Source organism: Pelecanus crispus, chromosome 2 (genome assembly GCF_030463565.1).
Source record: "Pelecanus crispus isolate bPelCri1 chromosome 2, bPelCri1.pri, whole genome shotgun sequence".
Lineage (NCBI taxonomy): Eukaryota > Metazoa > Chordata > Aves > Pelecaniformes > Pelecanidae > Pelecanus > Pelecanus crispus.
Genome location: NC_134644.1, coordinates 75,522,574 through 75,541,930, shown reverse-complemented (window position 1 = coordinate 75,541,930; position 19,357 = coordinate 75,522,574).

The following is a 19,357-nucleotide window of genomic DNA, read 5'->3' as shown; positions in this document are numbered from 1 at the left end:
GTTGTGTCGCACCGTCTTAAAGTCTACGCGTAGCAAAACCACGCCGCACCTTGTAGGATCAGATTCAAGAATACAGTCGCTAGAGCCTGTTTGCTGCTTGTATGATCTGTCTAATGTCATTTCACATTATCTGATAGCAGTTGTTAAAATGCTGTCAGTTTCCATGCTGTTAGGCAAATGAGGCTTAGAAGAATTAACATATATATGGGTCAGTGACACAATACGGAGTAATATATGTGATTTTCATTAAGTGCTTTCATCGTAGATCTTCTTCTATGCCCAGGATTCCTTTGCATTTATTTACATTCTCATTATTCTTTTCTAAACAGCATGTGCATTAGAAAACAAGTGTCACATAACCCAACATTGCAGTTATCCCATTAACAAACAGCCACGTTGCGGGTGGGGGTACCCTCTCAATCCAACTATAAAGGACTTCAGATTGTTATGAACTACTTACTCATGGGGGGAAGTGAGCTTATTCCTTAATATAGGAAAAGTCTGGTAGCATTTGCTTTTTACTAGAAAGATTTCCTTTTTAAAAACTGTATTAATAAAGAAGATAATACAATGCCGACAGTCTGGCTGCAAGCTCCCAGAGCAGCCTGGGCTAATGCACTGGTACTGCTGGTGTGGGTGCCCATGTGGGTGAGAGGTCACTAGTTTCCTTTGCTCTCTCTGCTGTCCCCAGAAGGTGACTTGTGTCAGGAGGGGCTTGAAAGCTAAAGATTAGAGGGACAGTAGTCATGTCAGCTCCAGCGTTTTGTTACTGATTTTCTAAATACCTTATTTCAACTATAGCTCTTTTGCTAATGTGAATTTCTGGCATCAATGAAAACAAAAAAACAAACCCCAAAGTTTGCAAATCAGAGGCTAACCATGCATTTCCTTTGCTCTGGCATCTCTGTACAGCTCCGCTGTGGTTTCGGTTGTGTGGAGGGTGTGGCTTGAGCTTTCCAAACCTAATGCCTCTCTTGCATAAACAGATCTCGTTTCTATTCTCCAAAATATCACATCGTAATTATAATAAATAAATAAATCTGCATTGGAGTGTGATCTCAGTCTAAAACTACACATCTAAATAGACACAGGTAACTGTGAAGAGACACGTAAAGATCAATATTAACTATTTAATTGTTCATGTAAGACTGGCAAGGTCAGGCACGCTGGGAGTTACGCAGGCTGATTTCATACAGAGCCCTGATTGATATCAGCATCTAAAAAAGGTGTCAGCTCCCACTGAACCTTCTCCCATGACTGGGGCAATCATAAGCGTGTGTACTTTTTTGCCTCTTGCCCCAGCACTAACGTGGATTCTTGCACAGCTAACAAGACGGTGAACTAACTTTTCTAACAGTCAGGGCACGGAAAGGATCTCTTTTCCCTGCCAGAGAACTGTTTTCATGAAACTCGTACAAACTTCACTGTCTCTGAGAACTGACCCCCTTTGCTGCATTTGGTAGACACTGCCAATGGATTTGCTAGTCATTAAAGGAAGGGAAAGGAATACCTGGACAGACAGACACTGTGACCACATACCTTTGAGGCCACTGTTTAAAAAAAACAGGGAAGTAAAACCAGAGGGGGAACACAGACCTGTCCTGGAAATGCCCTCTCATTTGGCAATGGCCAAGATTGGTGTTTGAAACCATTTTAAAAATGTTGGTTTACCTACGCAAGAAAAATAGAAAAAGTAAAAAGAAACAAAGCTCAGACAACCCCTTGGTATCTTTGAGCTCCACCAAAATGCAGACAAGCTCACAAAACCTTCTGAGATATCTACAACCCACCAAAGACTCAATCCACAAAGCATGGCATTTGCAAAACTCTCAGGAGGTTGTGGCCACATTCGGCGAGTTCGGAGACTATGCACGGACATGACTTGGACATTTCCACCATGTCCTGCACGTAGGGCCTAATTTTTGTGACTGACATGGCCAGGAGCGTATTTTGCAGATGGGGTCTGGCAGAGTGTCAGCACTTTTTATTTTCTATTTTTGCTGAGTGTGGACCCAAGGGTCAGCCAAGACTGTCTGTTGAAAACAACAGGTTGTTTTGTGCCGTCATTTTTCTAGCCTTGCTTTCAGCCGATGTTAGTGGTGAAGGGGTCACTTTAATATCTGAATTCAGAGTCGGAGCCCATGGAATTTCTCAGTGTAGCAGAGGCTCTCACTGTACCGGGGAGGCAGGAGGGTGGTAAGAAGAAGGGTAAACAATGGATCCCTGTTTCAAGTTCTTAATAATTTTTAAACTAGTGTAAAATACTACTGAAAAGGGACCTTTGTCTAAAATACTCAGATGTTACGTTTATCATCTTACTCTGTAGGAACACGTTCAATATGAACAAACAAACAAGTAAAGCCTGACAACTTTTGCCATTGTTAGGAACATAGGGGAGGCCATTGCTGATTAGAAGCAAAACTACATCCAGGAAATATTTGTTGCCATAGTGACCATATTTAGCTGATTCCTTTTTCTGCTGTACAGATCTGATTTAATTAATTCAGATATTTATAAATAGCTTCCCGTGGGGCCAAAACTAATGGCTGCAAAATAAAGTTGCAAAGACTTTGGATGTGCAGCTCCGTATGGAAAGATGGAGACCGCACTTCAGCAAAGCAGTTAACATGAGCACGCAGGTTTAAGCGTTACATCTCATTCAACAGAATTGTGTGTGTGCTTAAATTCACACACGTGCTGAAATAGTCTGCTGCAGTTGACGGCAGAGAGCGAGCACTTCTATTTTAAACTGTGTGGTTTGTTTTGATCTAGCTTTCATAAACTCCAGTGGAAATAAGTCCTTAAGTAGTTACACTGTTAGTCATACTAGGAGTGGCCAGTTGCTTACTCGGCAGTTGCTGTGAGCATTACAGAAAATATGGGCATATACACCTTTCATGGTTTCATGTGCCCTTCACTAATCCCTAGCCTCTGTGAGTCTTCTCTACAGCCCTTTTCTCCTTATTTTTGTTTATACTAGCGCTAAGGAAATGGTCGAAACACATGCATTTTACAATTGCCTAAAAGGGAATTTTTCTGGAAGTGTGCAAATTGAGCATGCAGTATGTGTAATCTCCAGTAGTTCAGGTCCCCTCAGTAGGAAATTCTCTTGAAAGCTTCATCAGTCAGGTGCCAAAAGTCTTGCAGCTACTCTGCATCATTTGCTTAGAATATGAGTTCCACATCCATTGACTCTGTGCTGCCCCAGGTGTTAATTCTGCCTTGTAAATGCAATCACACAGTCAGTTTGGGAGAGAGAGGCAAGAGGAAAAGGTTAAAAGATTTACCATTCCTGCTGCTTTTCAGAGGTTTTATCCCCTCCAGTAAAGCATGGCATATGCAAACGGTTCTCTCCACACTGGGCACATCAGGGGGCATTAGTGTGTTGTCCAGCATCAGGATAGCAAGGGACAGGTGCAACTGGAGGAACAGAAAGAGAAAAGTCCAGAAGCAACTTAAAAATTACAATGACACAAATTGCCATCTGCAAAGATAAATAATCAGAAAACTGGTTAACACCTCTGGCATCATCTTTATCCATACTCCTTTCACATATTTTCAGACCACAGTTAGTATCAGACATTTGACACCTTTCCTAGCTGCCTGCACTCAGTCTCTTCTAAAATCTGGCTTTTGCATTACAAATCTATTTTTGTCTAAGAGTCAGAATCCAGGTGGCATCTCTACTAAAATGTTGGGGGTTTTTAATGCACCTCACCTTCCCTGAGGTGCGGTTCTCACTTTCTCCACCCAGAAATTACATGGTCTTTGCTGTTTTCTTAGACTTAGAGAGACCCAGACTCCAGGTCCCTCAGACTGCATAGCAAGAGAGAGGACGAGTGAACTCAACTTTAGAATTCACTCTTTCACCTGCACTGTGAATGCACAGGAGACAGTCAAGACATCCTGAGACTGTATCTGCAAATGTCCCATGGCAAAATCTATGCCATGGGGCCCCGTATTTCTTTTCACCAAGGCAACACCTGGTCAGGGAAGTTTGTAGTGCAGAACGTCCCTCTTGAAGCTGTGCTGCTGGACAAGAGCAAGGCCTCTTCCTGCAGCGTTTATTTTGGAATATCCATCAGTTCTGGAGGCCTGGTATCTACTTTCCTTACTTTACCATGCATGTTTGTGGGCAGCTTGCCCTCCATTTTACCCTGCTGAAGTATTCTGGGGCAGGTTGCAATGGTCCTCTTCCATGGAGGGGCTTTTCAGAGAGGAACAGCAGTCTGCCCAGAGCTGGGGTGAAGGCTAGGCAAGGAAGGGTGCCAAAGCTGTCTCTGTCCCGTTCTCTCTCCTGTCTCGTGAGAACAGGGGCCACAGTCTCTCCCACAGCAGGAGCCTTTCTGGGATAACTGTGAGCTTTTCTGTTCTGCAGTCCTCACTAGTTTTCTCTCAGTACGGTTGCATTGAACTTAGTGGGAGAGTATTCAAATAAATACGAAGTGTCTCAGTTTTTAACCCAGTAAGTTCATGTCTTAGAGCAGTGATGCCATGACAACCAGATGCTTTTGTTCTCAGTGCGGTATTTCTCAGAGATTTGGAACTTTTACACCCCAAACCAATGCAATGAGTGTGGAAAGGAAAAGTCCTTTTCTACGCATCTCATCACGCCTCTGGGTGAGGAGGGCCATTTTGTGTCAGAAGCTGAAACAGGCAAAATCAAACGAAGGAGGCAGGGACAGGCGTTCCTCTGCCGTGGCAAAGCCAGAAAAGGACATGCTGGAGAACCCCTCAGAGGAGGACCCAGACAATCCCAGAAGGATTAAGCTGTGATACACTGTACACGGTAATCAGAGCTGAACCTGGCAACAGGCAGCCCCACGAAGCATGGCTCCAGCGCTCTGTGTGCAAGAGGCTGTTGTCCATCAGCTCCAGCGTGACCCTGTGCAGGCTGTTATGACAGCTGTTGGAAACTGTTATGTCAGTGTACCCTTTCGGTCTCTTCAGGAATAGAAGATGCTGTGCTCTTTTGGATTTTTTAATGCCCTGCTTAGTCTGGATCACAAGTTAGTGAGACATTGATAATTTTAACCGTGTGCTGCACAGGCCTATTTGCTTATCTTGCTGGGACGTACCCTTTGTTTCTGTCAAACACTTCCAGAGCAAGCCTATGCAGAAAGTGCCTGGAACTTCTCCTTCCTTACACCTTCATCTTCTCTCCTTCTTCTGCTGAACATTACTGTTATCACTGTATTCTTTTAAAAGAAACTTCTTTGTCTGAAGTTTCCTTTTGGCACTGCGTTATTTCTTTTCCAGTAATTTTGTAAGGGACAGTGCCAATTTGGGTTTTACCTTCATAACAAATGCACTACAATTTGTTTCTGCTCTCAAACTTGCACAAATCCACTGTAATGCCAATTTTACAATTGCATTCCCTGCTTTTCTGCCCTTGCTGCTGTTTGATTTTCAGAAAGAGAGAAGCTAAATATTTATACAAGGGAAACTGCATTTACATAATAAATAAACAGAAAAAGCAGAGAAATAATCCCCCCCTCTGCTCTTTAAGTTTCAGTAACACTGCATGTAGGCTGTTTCAAAGAGAAGTGTACCTCCTACCCTCATCCCAGCTTCAGCAGACATCCCTTTAACGGCTCGTTCTTCTTTTTAACTCCTTTGCATAAAAGAAAAACTCCCATTGTGTCTCAGAAATTCAATATGATATGGAAACCAGATAGGTCGTTTGGTTTTTTTTTTAAAAAAGAAATGTCTCCTGCCCAACTTTAGTATGGCAAAGGAAATTTGATTATCAGTTGTTGACAGGCATGCAGGTCATGTCAAGTGTTTCTGACATGTCTATTTTAAGTTAAGCTAGAATTTGTATTTTGATTATGACAGAGTAAAAATACTTGGACAATAGATAGTCTTTGCCTGTGAATGAAAACTGCAATATGCAAGTTATGGTGAGACAGACTTCTGTTAGGGAGATGAGGCTTTGATTGGGTCACTGCCCAGATGTCCTAATTAAAAAAAAAAAAAAGAAACAAAAATCCCATATCACCCTCCCGCCTGTTACTTTGAAAGAGAAAAACATGGTCACAGCAACACAGGAGAAATAATATGAAATTACTTGTGAAAGACAACTGGAGATTTTCCTCTTGCCCATTTTAGTCAAGTGATAAAGTATCCATCTCCTTCTGCTTAACCGTCTGTTTTATTCCACAAGCCTGCATTGCTGCAGCATCACAAGATGTTTTAAGTGTTAAATACCCTGCGGGTCCTGGCTTCTTTGGCTCGCAGCAGTAACTAACTCAATCAGAGTCAACAGCTGAGACCCAGAACGAAGCTGGTGTGTGGTCAGGAGCAGGGTTCCTAGCTGGTTTGCCGGCACGCTGAAATCAGTTGGCCCCCTTCATGCCTTCGGGAGTTGGCAGCCGCAACATCACTGCACAGCCCTCTGCAAGCCCCCAGCAGCCGGCTGATGCAAGCTGAGGTACTCTACATCCGTAGGTCTGAAACTTGGGGTTGTGTCTCTGTGTGGGGTCTGTAACGTTAGGAGCTATGTAGAGAGCCCAGTCAGAGGCCATTTATCTGTGCCAATATTTGGGGTCAAGAAGTGGAGTCCCAGCTTGCAGTGGGGTCACAACCAGAAAACATTTGAAGATGGCTAACAAGGGCACTAGGTTTGAGAGTATTCCTCAGTAGAACAAACTTTAAGTGTTGCTTTCCAAGCAGTTGTCATGTGAAGTCTGGAAGCAAGGACTGTCTTGGTCAGTATTCAGCTCACTCCTTTTGGAAGCAGACTGGCTCTTGGAAGAAAGAAATTGTCGGAGGATGTGAATGTTTCTGAAGAGGGGGATGCTGAAATTTTGCTGGATTCAGTGTCTGTTTGGTCTTTATCCAGCTCTAAGCTCAAAGGCAACACTTGTGATAATACATTTTCTTCACCATAGAGACAAATGCACCTCCTGAGGGAAAAACAGTTGCTTTGACATTTCAGGCTGGGAAACCTGTCCTTGACACATGCACAGGCCCTGATACATGGTGTCTTGGCTTTGCATACTTACGGCTGTCTGAGAGGCTGGCACCGTCCCTGTTCAAAGGCAGTGGCATGCCAGCACCGCAGTGGTGAGGTCCCCAGAGGAGATGTTTGCACTGGGAAGGCAGCAGAGCACAGCAAATACCATCTCTGTCATAGGAGATGATGTTCTCTGCATTAGCCATGGCGTCGTGCACTCGCTCACACGCGTTATGTTAGCAAAAGCCCTGACGGGACAGAGGAAAAAAGAAACGGAGCTTATGTTATGTTGTGGCTGCCAGCAGTCACAAACTGTACCGTGGCAGGAAGCTGAGTGTAAGAATCAACTGTGTTTTCAGACTTCTAGGAGCTGCAGTCTTGATTTGCAGAGCTGCCAAAGACCTGCAGTGCTCCTACTTTCAGCTGGATGGGGGAGTAGCCATTCTGGAAATCTGTCCAAGGGATTTAAAATCAAGCCCCTGGCTAGTAACAGTGCTGTATGATTCAATACTGGTGCCCAAAGGACTAAATAGCAAAAAGCACAGAAAAAGTGACTGGGCAGAGAGGTGACTATGCTGGGACATCAATCATTAATATGAGTGATAAGGTGAAGCATGAATAAGGGAACGTGCCTATTCTACAGTATTACTACTGTGGTTCTGCATCCACAGTCACCATTTCATAACACTGGCTGGCCAAGACTACGTAAAAAATTGACCCTAACAAATGTACTCTTGGCTCAGTGAAGGTGATGAGGCTCTGATAGTTACAGAGAATTCAATACGGCCATCTTTACTGCCTGTTTGTGCTTCTTCACCATTATAATTCTCCTTCAGCAAAGCAAGTGCTTACTGACTAGCTGCGAGGTTATAGGCCCATAAAACCAGAGGATACTAAGAGATGATCTGTACATGTGACAGTAAGATGAGCAATCACATCCAAGCACAAACTATGCCATTAGTATTACTTACATTTAAAGCGCCATTATCCCTGCATTGTTCTCTCTCGTTAACAATTAGTCATTCAGGCCCTTGAGAACTTTAATACAATAATCCCTACAAGCTCATCAAGCAAATCTCACACAGTCACAATGTTGCATACAAGATTTATAAGACGGAATTGGCTGGATGTGAATGTGGGAGTAATGGTCCATAAGCAAATGTGACATAAAAAAGAAGTCAGCTGGGAAAGCAGCCTCCTGAACTCAGAAAGCCTAGCTGTAGTGGGAGATGCTGTTATTTCAAAACGTCTTTCATCTTTTGGGGTGGAAGGGAGTCATTTTGTCATAGGGAGAGGAAGCAATTGCATAATGTCCATGGCATTTACACACTGGTCAATGAAAGTCAGCCCTGGTTTTGAAATCATGTAGCTGTATGCATTTTCCATTTGAATGCTGTATTAGGAGAGCCTGTGCTCCTCCATTCCCTCCCCCTTCTTTTCCTTCTCCTTTTCAGAAAAAAAGGGACCTCACCAACAAAGAGAAAATAGATTGAAAGCTCTTGCATCCAGACTCTTTCAAGCAAAGCTTGAGAGAGACTTTGGCACATAATATCTCTAACATTATGTCCACTGCCCTTAGAAAGCAATAACCAAATACATTCTGCTGGCAGTTAGCAAGTGCAGTGATTTCAACACAGATGAGAGAAAAGAAGACAAAGAAAGAATATGCTTAGAGCATCCCTTTCACTATGAACCTATGGGCCAGCTGGAGTGTTTACAAAGCTCTAAGGCCAGCCAGCAGGGAGTTGCAATAATCTAATTTTAATTATGTGACAAAAGCACGAAGAATCATTTCAAGGGCTAACAGGGGAAAATGGTTGCAGCCTGCCAATATTCCTTAGATGGTAAAAGAAGACAAGTTAACTCACAGAATTTAGTTGTTTCTCAAAAGACTAAATGGGATCTATCACAACTCCCAGCCTGTTGTTGTTAGAGAACAAATTGGTTGCCAGAGAAAGGCTTTAGATGTTCAAGTTCCCAAGAGGCATCTAGGCAGAACAGCAATACCTACGCTCCTCTTCTTAAAAGATATATTATTCTACCAGCGAGAAAACAAAGTCCCATAATCATATTAAACTAGCTAATATGAAATGCAGGGTATACGAGTTGCTTGGTATAAACTGATAGACCTTCAGTCTGAGTTCTCCAGCATCACAGCCTTCTGGCAGGATCACAGTAATAAAACAGCTGTTTTGCTGTCCCAAAGCAAAGCACAGTTAATAAAAGGAAAGGAGAGGGAAGGAGAGGGAAGGAGAGGAGAAGGGAAGGAGAGGGAAGGAGAGGGAAGGAGAGGAGAAGGGAAGGGAAGGAGAGGAGAAGGGAAGGGAAGGAGAGGAGAAGGGAAGGGAAGGAGAGGAGAAGGGAAGGGAAGGGAAGGGAAGGGAAGGGAAGGGAAGGGAAGGGAAGGGAAGGGAAGGGAAGGGAAGGGAAGGGAAGGGAAGGGAAGGGAAGGGAAGGGAAGGGAAGGGAAGGGAAGGGAAGGGAAGGGAAGGGAAGGGAAGGGAAGGGAAGGGAAGGGAAGGGAAGGGAAGGGAAGGGAAGGGAAGGGAAGGGAAGGGAAGGGAAGGGAAGGGAAGGGGCAAAGCTCAATACTCCTGCTTTGCACACATCCCAGCCCTTTGCCAGAAAAGGAGGGTTGTCTCCTGACAATAACAGAACAGAGCTCACAGCAATGAGCCAAATAATTTTGAGTCCACTGAGTAGACAGCCATAGTGAAAACATGGGGAAATGAGTTACATTTCATGCTACCAGAAGATGAATCCATAGGTCCTTATTTTAGGATTTTCTTCTTCTTTCTGGATGCACCAAATCCAAACTTTTAATACAAGATTAACCTTAATTTTATTTTTCAGTAATACTTTATACTATCGTGGCTCTCTTTAATCTGCTGTTCCACAGGGATTTCATGCTTTGGTTTTATTATTGCTTACGACATCTAGTAGTGAACAAAATTTCAGTCTTTTGCAAAGGCATTATTGGAAATACTGCATTTTCAAGCAATTCACATTCAATAATTTAACAGTCACTGGGGCTTCATGGGAACTTTCACATGATGGCATAGCTTGTTTCAGAGCTTGGTGATGTGTTTGAGCTATTCTCTTTGCCACAGCATCACTTTGATGACAGCGCTACATAGGATGCCAAAAAGTGCAGGTAGTCTGGTTTTGCTTCTACTCTTCATTATTCCATTAAGTGAAATAACACAGTGCTAAATAAGTGCATGGCTTTCAAGTTCAAGAAATGTTAACCTTGCTCTCCATATATAAAACCTTTAAAGTATCTTATCATAATTCAGAGAAATTGTCGTTTCAAATAGGAGCACACTACAATAATATGTATATGTTAAGCAAACGAAGAGTATGGTGTGTGTAGTCACTGTTTTAGCATAGTCCTGTTTACATCTGTGTCTGCAATTTTGCAGAGAGAGCGTATCGTGGAAATAGGATTTGTCTCCTGTATAGCCAACTGAAAAGCATGTGAAAGTGGTGTAATATTTATTGTGCATGTCCTCAAAATTAGTGTAGTTCTCTCCATAGAATCAATTAGGTCTCTCTGTAGAGTGACTTTTTAATGAAAGCCTCTACACAAGTACAAATGACTATTAATAAGGTATTATACAAATCATTATTAATAAAGTAACAAACTTAAACCTTTTCTCTGCTAAGATCCTATACTGCTCTCTTCTTTAGCATGGTCTCAGTGATAATCATTACTAAATTGAACCTCAGAGTAATTATTCTCAACAATACTGCCAGCAGATATTGCCATCTGCAAATTACTTTTCCCTGTTATGTGACAGCGATGTTCTTGTTCTTGATCGACATTGTCATTCAGATTTGCGTATCTTGAGGTCTTTTTCTGTGAATCTAGTCACTCTTGCATGGGATTTCCTTCCAACACCAAGTGCTTTTGGCTCAGGTTAATAGTGCCTTTTTGCATTTCTCTAGAGTAGGATTTAAGGTGTGATGCTAGCATTCCTTTGCTTATTTTCAAACTTTCCCTGGCTCAGGTTTTAATGCAGGCATCTTGCATACACTTTGAAAATATGTCTGCTGTCACATGTTAACATGTACTTCCATCACACCTTGAATCAGAGCCAGTTTCAGGCACAGATAAAGGTGGCAATCTCCTGTGTCCAGTAGTCTGTCCTCCTCAGTGACTGCCTATGGTACCTGTGCTGGAGGAGGTGAGAATGAGCTATTTTACCACTATAAGCTGCCTGAGCATCAATTCTTGCTACCAGTGACTGGAGGTGTCAGAGCAAGAACGGGAACAAGGTGAACGAAGCAATAATTACTGTTGTGAGGGCTGGGAATGGTTCTTCCTTGCAGCCAAAGGCACTGATGTGTCTCTTGAGAGATGCTAATGGGACTATCGAGAGACGTAGCACGATGCTACATCGGGTCTTAAAATGTAAAATAAATTGGGTTTGCAGCTAGACAACAACCATTAGCCTGCTGATGCTTGAATTCAGCTAACTAACAGTTTTATGTGGGTGAATGAAACTTTTTTTTGAGTCCTTCTAACCAAGCTGTAAGCTGTTCCTGCTTCTTTGGAGCATTTCGTAGGCATATAGTTGGACTGATGGATTCTGGGCAAATCATTGGACAAATTTAGGAAGCATGTTAGACAAGGGGAGAGTGGGGAAAAAAATGAAGAGAAGAATTTGGGGGTACCATCATATTTCTGATGATATAGATGTTTGTATAAAGGCTTATGCTTACCTGATGACATGAATAATTCTTCAAATAGCTCTCAAGTAATTGTTTTATACTCTACTGTTATTTTCTTAGTAATCTGGTGAGGCACACCTGCGGTTTCTGGAAAACTGCAGCCATATGCCATGAAATTGGCAAACTAGGGTAGATGTTGATAAATAGTCCAGAGGCGAAAAACCAAGAAAGGGTGAGGCCTTAGAACAAGTGTCGTTTTTGAAACAATCCAGTTTAACTTTTGATTTTAAAAGCGACCCTCTTTCATTTTTACGATGAGGTTTCAAATGTTGGGTCTTGAACCTAAATTGAGTAACTCCATATCCAACCCAAAGGATTATTTTTTTTTTTTCATTTATTCGATGCAGAGCCTGAAGTGAAAAGTCCATTATTCAATCAGCTCTGAAGGGTGTGAGTTTCAGAAGCCAGAACAGGGAACTGAGATGGGAGAGCAGGGCAGAGTGGAGGGAGTGATAAGCTCGGCACTAGCTGTTGGTTGACATTACAAAGATTGTTTTTGTCAAGGGAAGAGGTGGAAATATCCTCTCCCCTTTTCTATTTTTTGTTCTTTAAAGAAAGCTGAAGTTCACAATGGCATTCCCAAATGCTTAAAAGCTATATACGTCAGTGCCCCCCTCTCCCTCCAAGTTACCTTAAGAATTATGAGGCTGCTTTCTAACAATATGCTTTTTCTCCTCCAGTAAGATAACTTTTTCTCCAACTGGGGAAATGCCTGGAACCCAAAAGAGATGCCTTAAGAAAACTTCTCCCCCTCCGTACACATTCTGAGTTTTCTAAAGTCAGGGACGCTTTACATTGGAATTCTTCAAACACCAAGGAAGCTCAGAGTCTTTGTGGACTGCCAGCTATGACAAAGCTGTGGTATCTCTGTAAGGCAGACAAGGTGCAATGCACTGTCCATAGCACAGTAAAAAGGTCTTCTTTCATTTTATGCTGACTGAAGCCCTCAGCACTCTAATGACTAGTGGGATACGGTGGAATTATAGATCCTTAGTGAAAATCTTCAGAAAGAGTATATATATTGGTTAAAATCATTAGACAAAGAAGTATGTACAACCATCTAAGAATATATCTAAGAATGTGTCCACCAGTTATACATCAGCATGAATTGTACTGAATCCAAAATGTTGTGTAATATAGCCTAATGTTTCAGGCCTACACAAAGCACACCTGCATCTTTACAAAGTACTGACCGGGAGTCAGCTTGACAGCTCAGATTCCAAGTGGGCTATCTGGTAACTTCATGGATTGAATATAAGCAGGGAAAGAGCCCAGAAGTTTGCCCACTGCTCCATCTAGTGCTTGTGTTCAGTATCCTACAGGATCGTTCAGTACCTTTTTCTTCTGAACGCTGATATCCTAGGAGAGGCATGGATATGCCAAGGAGCAGCTTAATTGCTGGAGAGCACTTGTAGTCCACTGAGTTCCTAGCTCATGAGGGCTATCCATTAGGAAAGTCTTCTCTTTTACTGGCCTCTCTTTTTTTGCCTGTCAACCTGCTGTAGTGAACAAGTGTTCCCAAAGAATGACTGAACTGCCTTTGCAAAGGGGTGATCTTCCAGGAACTCTTATGGGTAAGGAATACGTAAAGCATGAGACCTGTCAATCGCTAGAGCCACTGTGATAAAAACACAGTATTTGTGTCAAGCAGACTGGGTCCCGTTTAATAAATTTTGTATTTAATATGACTGTTTATTAACTTAAATAGATAATTTCTAGCAGATAAGTATCAAATCATGGCATAATTAAGTATTTTGGCAGTGTACTCAAAGGCACACAATATAGAGGATAGAAGATGGACTATTACACTGGTCAGAAAGGTGAGGAAAATGTCATTTCAGACAGACCGTGTCCACTCTAGTAATCTAAACAGTGTCAAGGGAGATTTTTGAATATAAACTAAATTGTCGTAAGTTCAATTGTGAGAACAGTCTCTGGCAGTTGTTACGTTAGCCAGCTAGCACTTTCCCAGGCAGCTCCCAGGCACAATTCAGAAGATACTCTGCATCAAGGACCATTTAATAGGATGGATATTGGCATTCCATAGTACTTGCTCCCAGGCATTTTTAATTTCCCAGTGTAGAGGAAGTCACAGTGTAACACAGTGTGTTACTGAGAGTTTTGATCCTTTGTAGTCCTAGCTTGAGAGCTTTGGCTCTGTAACTCCAACTGTAATAGCTCATGTTTCTAGCTCTAGGCATTCAGGGATTGTAACAGGAAAGGTAACGGCTCTTACAGCTAGGTGAGAGTATAGCTTCAGAAGTCTAGCATGACTTTCTATAGTTTGCAATTCTGCAGCTGGATCTTACTCATTTGTTTTTTAAGTATGACTCTAGTCTAAGCAGCTCTCCGAGATGCCATTGCCAATAATCATCAACTTCCATATCACTAGCTGGCTTTAGTATCTTCCAGAATATAAATAGGCTCAAAATAATGAAAGCAGTCTTATCAGCATACTCTAGTATAGGCACTACATGTTGCCACGGCACACTAAATGCTCTTATGTGGAGGAGAGAAAATTTTCCTTGTGCTGTCTTTGTAAATCTTTTTCTGATTTGGTTTACATTTACCTTATTCATTTTCTTTCTCCCACTTTCCTCTCCTCCAAAACAAAACACTTCTTAGGCGAAAACTGCCAGAGAGGAAGAATGGATTTAGCACCTGCCAGAGATGTTCAAATATTAAAAGTAAGAGATGGCCTGTTAGAGACAAAACCCGGAAGGGACAAGATAAAACAGAGTATCAGTGGGATGGGAAAGTGCTGGTAGAGGGCAAATTTATTCTGCTGTTTATATAGTCAGGTCTTTATTTCAGAATAAATCACTCCACAGAATAAAATCCCAGGCAGAAGGGTTAATGGGTTAGCTGTGAGCGAGGGCACACAGGGGTCACACACCCGGGTAGGACATTCTAACTCTGCTCCGTCCTCACCCTCCCCGAGATAGCATCTATCAGCTGGAAACACATCTCCAGAGCTGGGTGCATCATGGTAAGGAAAGGCTGTGACCAGAGCTTATGTACGATATCTTGGTATGTTGGCAAAAGAGCTCCGTTAACATCCCTGACAAGATCTCTTTATCCTGTGCCTTCCTAATCTGCAAGATGACAGGAAAAGAGAGGAAATTCACTGTGCTAAATTGAGTCCCTGCTGTGTGTGATTGGTACTGGTTTTACTTTGTAAAAGTTGCCTCTTTGTTTTATCAAATGCTTTGTGTTTTGTTGGTTCTGCTTTTTTTTTTTCCCCCAAAAGGAGAAGGGAAATATTTTTCTTATTCCCATTCTGGGAGGGGTTTGCAAAGCAGAGACTTTTCTATCCTAAAGCATGCTGGTATCCAGCCCTCCCTCCTCATTAATCCTGCCCTCTCCCTGTGCCCTCTGCCCCCAAACTTTCCCTTGCACATTAAGACCTGGGATCCTTCTGCCAACTGGGATTTCTTCAGTAGTTGCTTATACTGAAGTATAAGTATATATACTTCAGTATATATACTGAAGTCTCTTTTCAGTATTTGCTGAACCCGTGCTGGGAAGAGAAATTACGGTTTCTCTTGATGTGCTGCCTGAAATAAGAACTTACTGGCTCCTTAAAGGAAGCCAGCACTTCTGACAGCAGTTGAAAAGCAGCTGAGTTGTTTTGAAATGTAAAATTAATGCAGAAAAACAAAGGGAGGTTGAAGGCCCCTGATTAATTTTTTTCATTTAAGATCCTTCTGTACCCTTAGTACTACACTCTGTCATTAAATGTAATGTTCTGTATATATAGGAGGTCAGGTGACATTATTTACTGGCCTTTCCTGGCATTAAGCTTCCTGAACTCATGCCAAAGCATCACATTGTGTAGCACAATTGTACCCCCACCATTTAGTAATTTGGCTTGGCCTGAGGTACATTGACAGAGGCAGGCAGCTGAAGCAAAGCTTAAAAAAAGCTCTAAGGACTGAATTTAGTTTCATCGTTCCAGATAATATTAAAAGTGTGCACAGAGCAAGTTAGGAAACAATGCAGCTTCACAAGAGAGAGGTCCCGAGAGCTGCTGCAGCACACTGGTTCAGCACTACATATTGTTTATAAAACAGAGACTTAAGCAAGATATAATCATGTCGAGTTTATAACCATGCTTGCCGAGTTCAAACACCTCAAAGTCAGAGAGATCTCAGTTCCTGCCAGCTACTTCTGTCTATTGAGTATTAGGGGCTTATTTGAGAACGCTCCTCTTGGTCTAGGTGTGTGTTTCGTTTCTCCTCGGAGATGTAGGGCACAGTGGTCAACGGTGTCTTGCTTTTTGTGAGAAAGCTGTTTGTCCCAGATGTTTACACATTGCCTTGAAATGGAAGGATTGTGGTGGTCCAGCAGCAAGGACTGGTATTTTAAATGGCACATTCTTCTTTGGCTTATAGAGAACTGCAGTGCAGCAAGGGCAGGACAGGATAAAGACTAGCGACTCCCCTGCACGCTGGAGAGAAGGCAAACTGGGTCAGAAAGCGGAACGTCAGAGGAAGGCAAGAGGAAGATACAAAATCAGATGCGAGGGGAGAAGAAACACGGACTCCTGAAGGCAGCAACTCCGACCGTGTCACACAGGTTTGCTCCAGCAGCACTCTTACCTGCCCAAGCACCAGCTCGACAGACAAGGGCCGGTGTCAGCCTCCGGCAAAGGGACCTGACCCTGCACACGCGTGCCAGCAGAAGATCCGCGCTACTGCTTTTCCTTCAGACAGATGCAAACCCCCATCACAGCAAAACCTGGCCCTGATCCATTGATTATTTTGAATATTTCTTTCCCTTCCTTCGAACTCTTTGTCTCACCATCACACGGAGCATTGTCCTTCAATAGAGGTGTTTTGTATAGGAAAAAGCTGGCAGGGAGGTGGCTGGTATTGCTTCACGTGGTACAGTTGTCTTTGTAGTAAGAGAAAAAGCAAACTGATAGTAATTTTACCTCCCTTTAACTTGTCTTTCCGTATTCTTGGAACTCTATTTTTTTTTTTCCCCCCTTGTTTTTCTTCCTAGTGACAGCGTGAATGAATAGTTTATTCACACCTTTCTTTTAGCTAAGTAAGTATCTTAGGAAACTGTGACCGAAAGGGACGGTAGCATAAATACTGTGTGCACGGTATATTCTCCCTACCTCTTCAAAAACTCCTGGGAGGAAAAAAAAAAAAAAAAAAAAAGGGCAGAAATAAATACGCAACCTCTGCAGGGGCAGTGCCCGGGAGCCCGGAGCGGCCGGCCCCCCCCCCCCCCCGCCGGCTCCTGCGGGCCCCCTTCCCGCCCCGGCCTCGGGCCCCAGCCGCCGCGCCCGCCCCGGGATTTTGGGGGTCAGTTTGGCGGGGCAGGGTGACACCTGCTGGGGGCGGCGGGGAAGGGGCGAGCCCGGCGCCCCGGGGGGCAGAGCCCAGCGCCGAGCTCCCCGCTGCTCCCCGGGCTCTGCCCTCGGCTCCTGCGCCGGCTCGGGGGCTGGGGGGCTGGGGGGGGGGGGGGGGGGTGTGGTGTCTGCTGGGGGTGGCCGACTGCCGGGAGTGACAGCCGGCTGGTGTCCCGCAGGAGCGGCAGGAGCGGGAGGCTGGCTGGGGACTGAATCATAGAATCACAGAATCACGGAAAGCTTTGGGTTGGAAGGGACCTTTAGAGGTCATCCAGCCCAACCCCCCTGCAGTGAGCAGGGACAGCTTTAACCAGATCAGGGTGCTCAGAGCCCCATCCAACCTGACCTTGAATGTTGCCAGGGATGGGGCATCTAGCACCTCTCTGGGCAACCTGTTCCAGTGCTTGGCCACCCTCACTGTAAAAAATTGCTTCCTTATAGCCAGTCTAAACCTGTTCTTCTTTAGTTTAAATCCATTATTCCTTGTTCTGTCACAACAGGCCTTGCTAAAAAGATTCTCTCCATCCTTCCTATAGGCCCCCTTTAAGTACTGGAAGGCTGCAATAAGGTCTCCCCGCAGCCATCTCTTCTGCAGGCTGAACCACCCCAACTCTCTCAGCCTGGCCTCATAGGAGAGGTGCTCCAGCCCTTGGATCATTTTTGTGGCCCTCCTCTGGACCCGCTCCAGCAGGTCCATGTCCTCCTTGTGCTGAGGGCTCCAGAGCTGGACGCAGCACTCCAGATGAGGTCTGACCAGAGCAGAGCAGAGGGGCAGAATCACCCCCCTCAACCCGTTGGCCACCCTGCTTTTGATGCAGCCCAGGATTCGGTTGGCTTTCTGGGCTGCAAGCGCACATTGCCGGCTCATGAAAATGCAGGAGCTGTGCCTGGGAAGAGCTGGGTGAATTACGCTCCGGAGGGATGGGTTGATGCCAAGGGCCCTGGCGAGGCCACCAGCCTGCACGTAATGGCTCACCGGTGGTGAGCTGCCCCTCCGCTTCCTCCGTCAGGCAGCACACGGGCCTGGTACGTTTTGCACTGGAACTCCAGTGAAATGCCAGAGAAAATCCCTGTGACAGGGAGAGGCAGGAGCAGCAGGCAAGTTGCACAAAGCCCTACGCTCAGAGGAGTACTGACTGTCATACTCTGAGCATTTCTTCACCATGGGAGCGGGAGGCTCCAAAATGCCTCCCCCCATGTTTTACCTGAGGTGAGGGCTCATAGGCTCTCACAAAGGCATCAGAGGGGTTTAGAGCAGAGACTGAGAAGAAGTCCCCGAATGGCAAGGGCAGGAATCCTCTAGCCTGCACATAGCCTGAGCACCAGTGATCCCCATGCTTGCCATGCTCCAGCGTCTGTAACTCTGGCTCTGTTCACCCAGTTGCTCAGCCAGTTTGAGTTCAGTTTCAGGAAGTGGCTGCCCTCCAGCAAAGCTCAAGGGAGCAAATTCAGACAAACCACTCCTGTTGAAATAGGTCCGTGATGGTTGTGTCTGAGGAGAGCGAGCCCTGGCTAGTCTGGCCTACCAAGGTGCTTCTGCCTCCCCTCCTGTCTCTGCCCTAGCATGGGAGAAAAGGCGTCTTTACTTAAGTCAGCCTTGCTTAGGCTTGCGTGTCTCTCCCCCTCCATTCATGGCTAGCAGAGTGAGATCAGTGCTGACAGGGAGACTAGTGCTCTCTTGCACAGTTGCTATGGTGCTGCGTGCTCCTACTGCCTACCTGTTGCCTCTTCCAGATCCATCAAGGGACAGAGATTAGTGCAAACGTGGCTGGGACGCAAGTCAGTGGTGCTTGGTCATGGGCACTGCTGAACCATGCTCCAAGGTCCTTGGTAAGAGACCTACCAGTCAAAGCGAAGAATGTTAAATACTTGAAGGCATTTTAAAAGCAGACACCTGGCACCTGCTTGCTGCCCTGCTTTTTTTGTGCAAGCAGTTAGCCATGGCTAGGAGCCCTGCAGTTGTCAGCTACATCTCAGTGTAATTTTATACACAGGAATATTCACAGCGTCCTGTTCCTTTGAACTCAGTTGAAACAGCAGGCTGTTCCTTTGCTCAGAAACGTAGCTTTGTTCTCCCCGCTTAGCTATGCTCTTATGCATCAAGAGGCAAGTCCGACATCCACTGAAGGTAATGGAAAGACATGGATGGTTTTCAATGGGAGTTAGATCGGTGTTCAGATAAATACACAATTCAGTAAGGCAGGCTTTAACTGCTTCTCTTATTAGTAAAAAAACCATTAGTTTACTCAACAGAGAAATTTGATTTTTATTTTTAATTATTTCCAAGTTCAGAAAAAATGTAA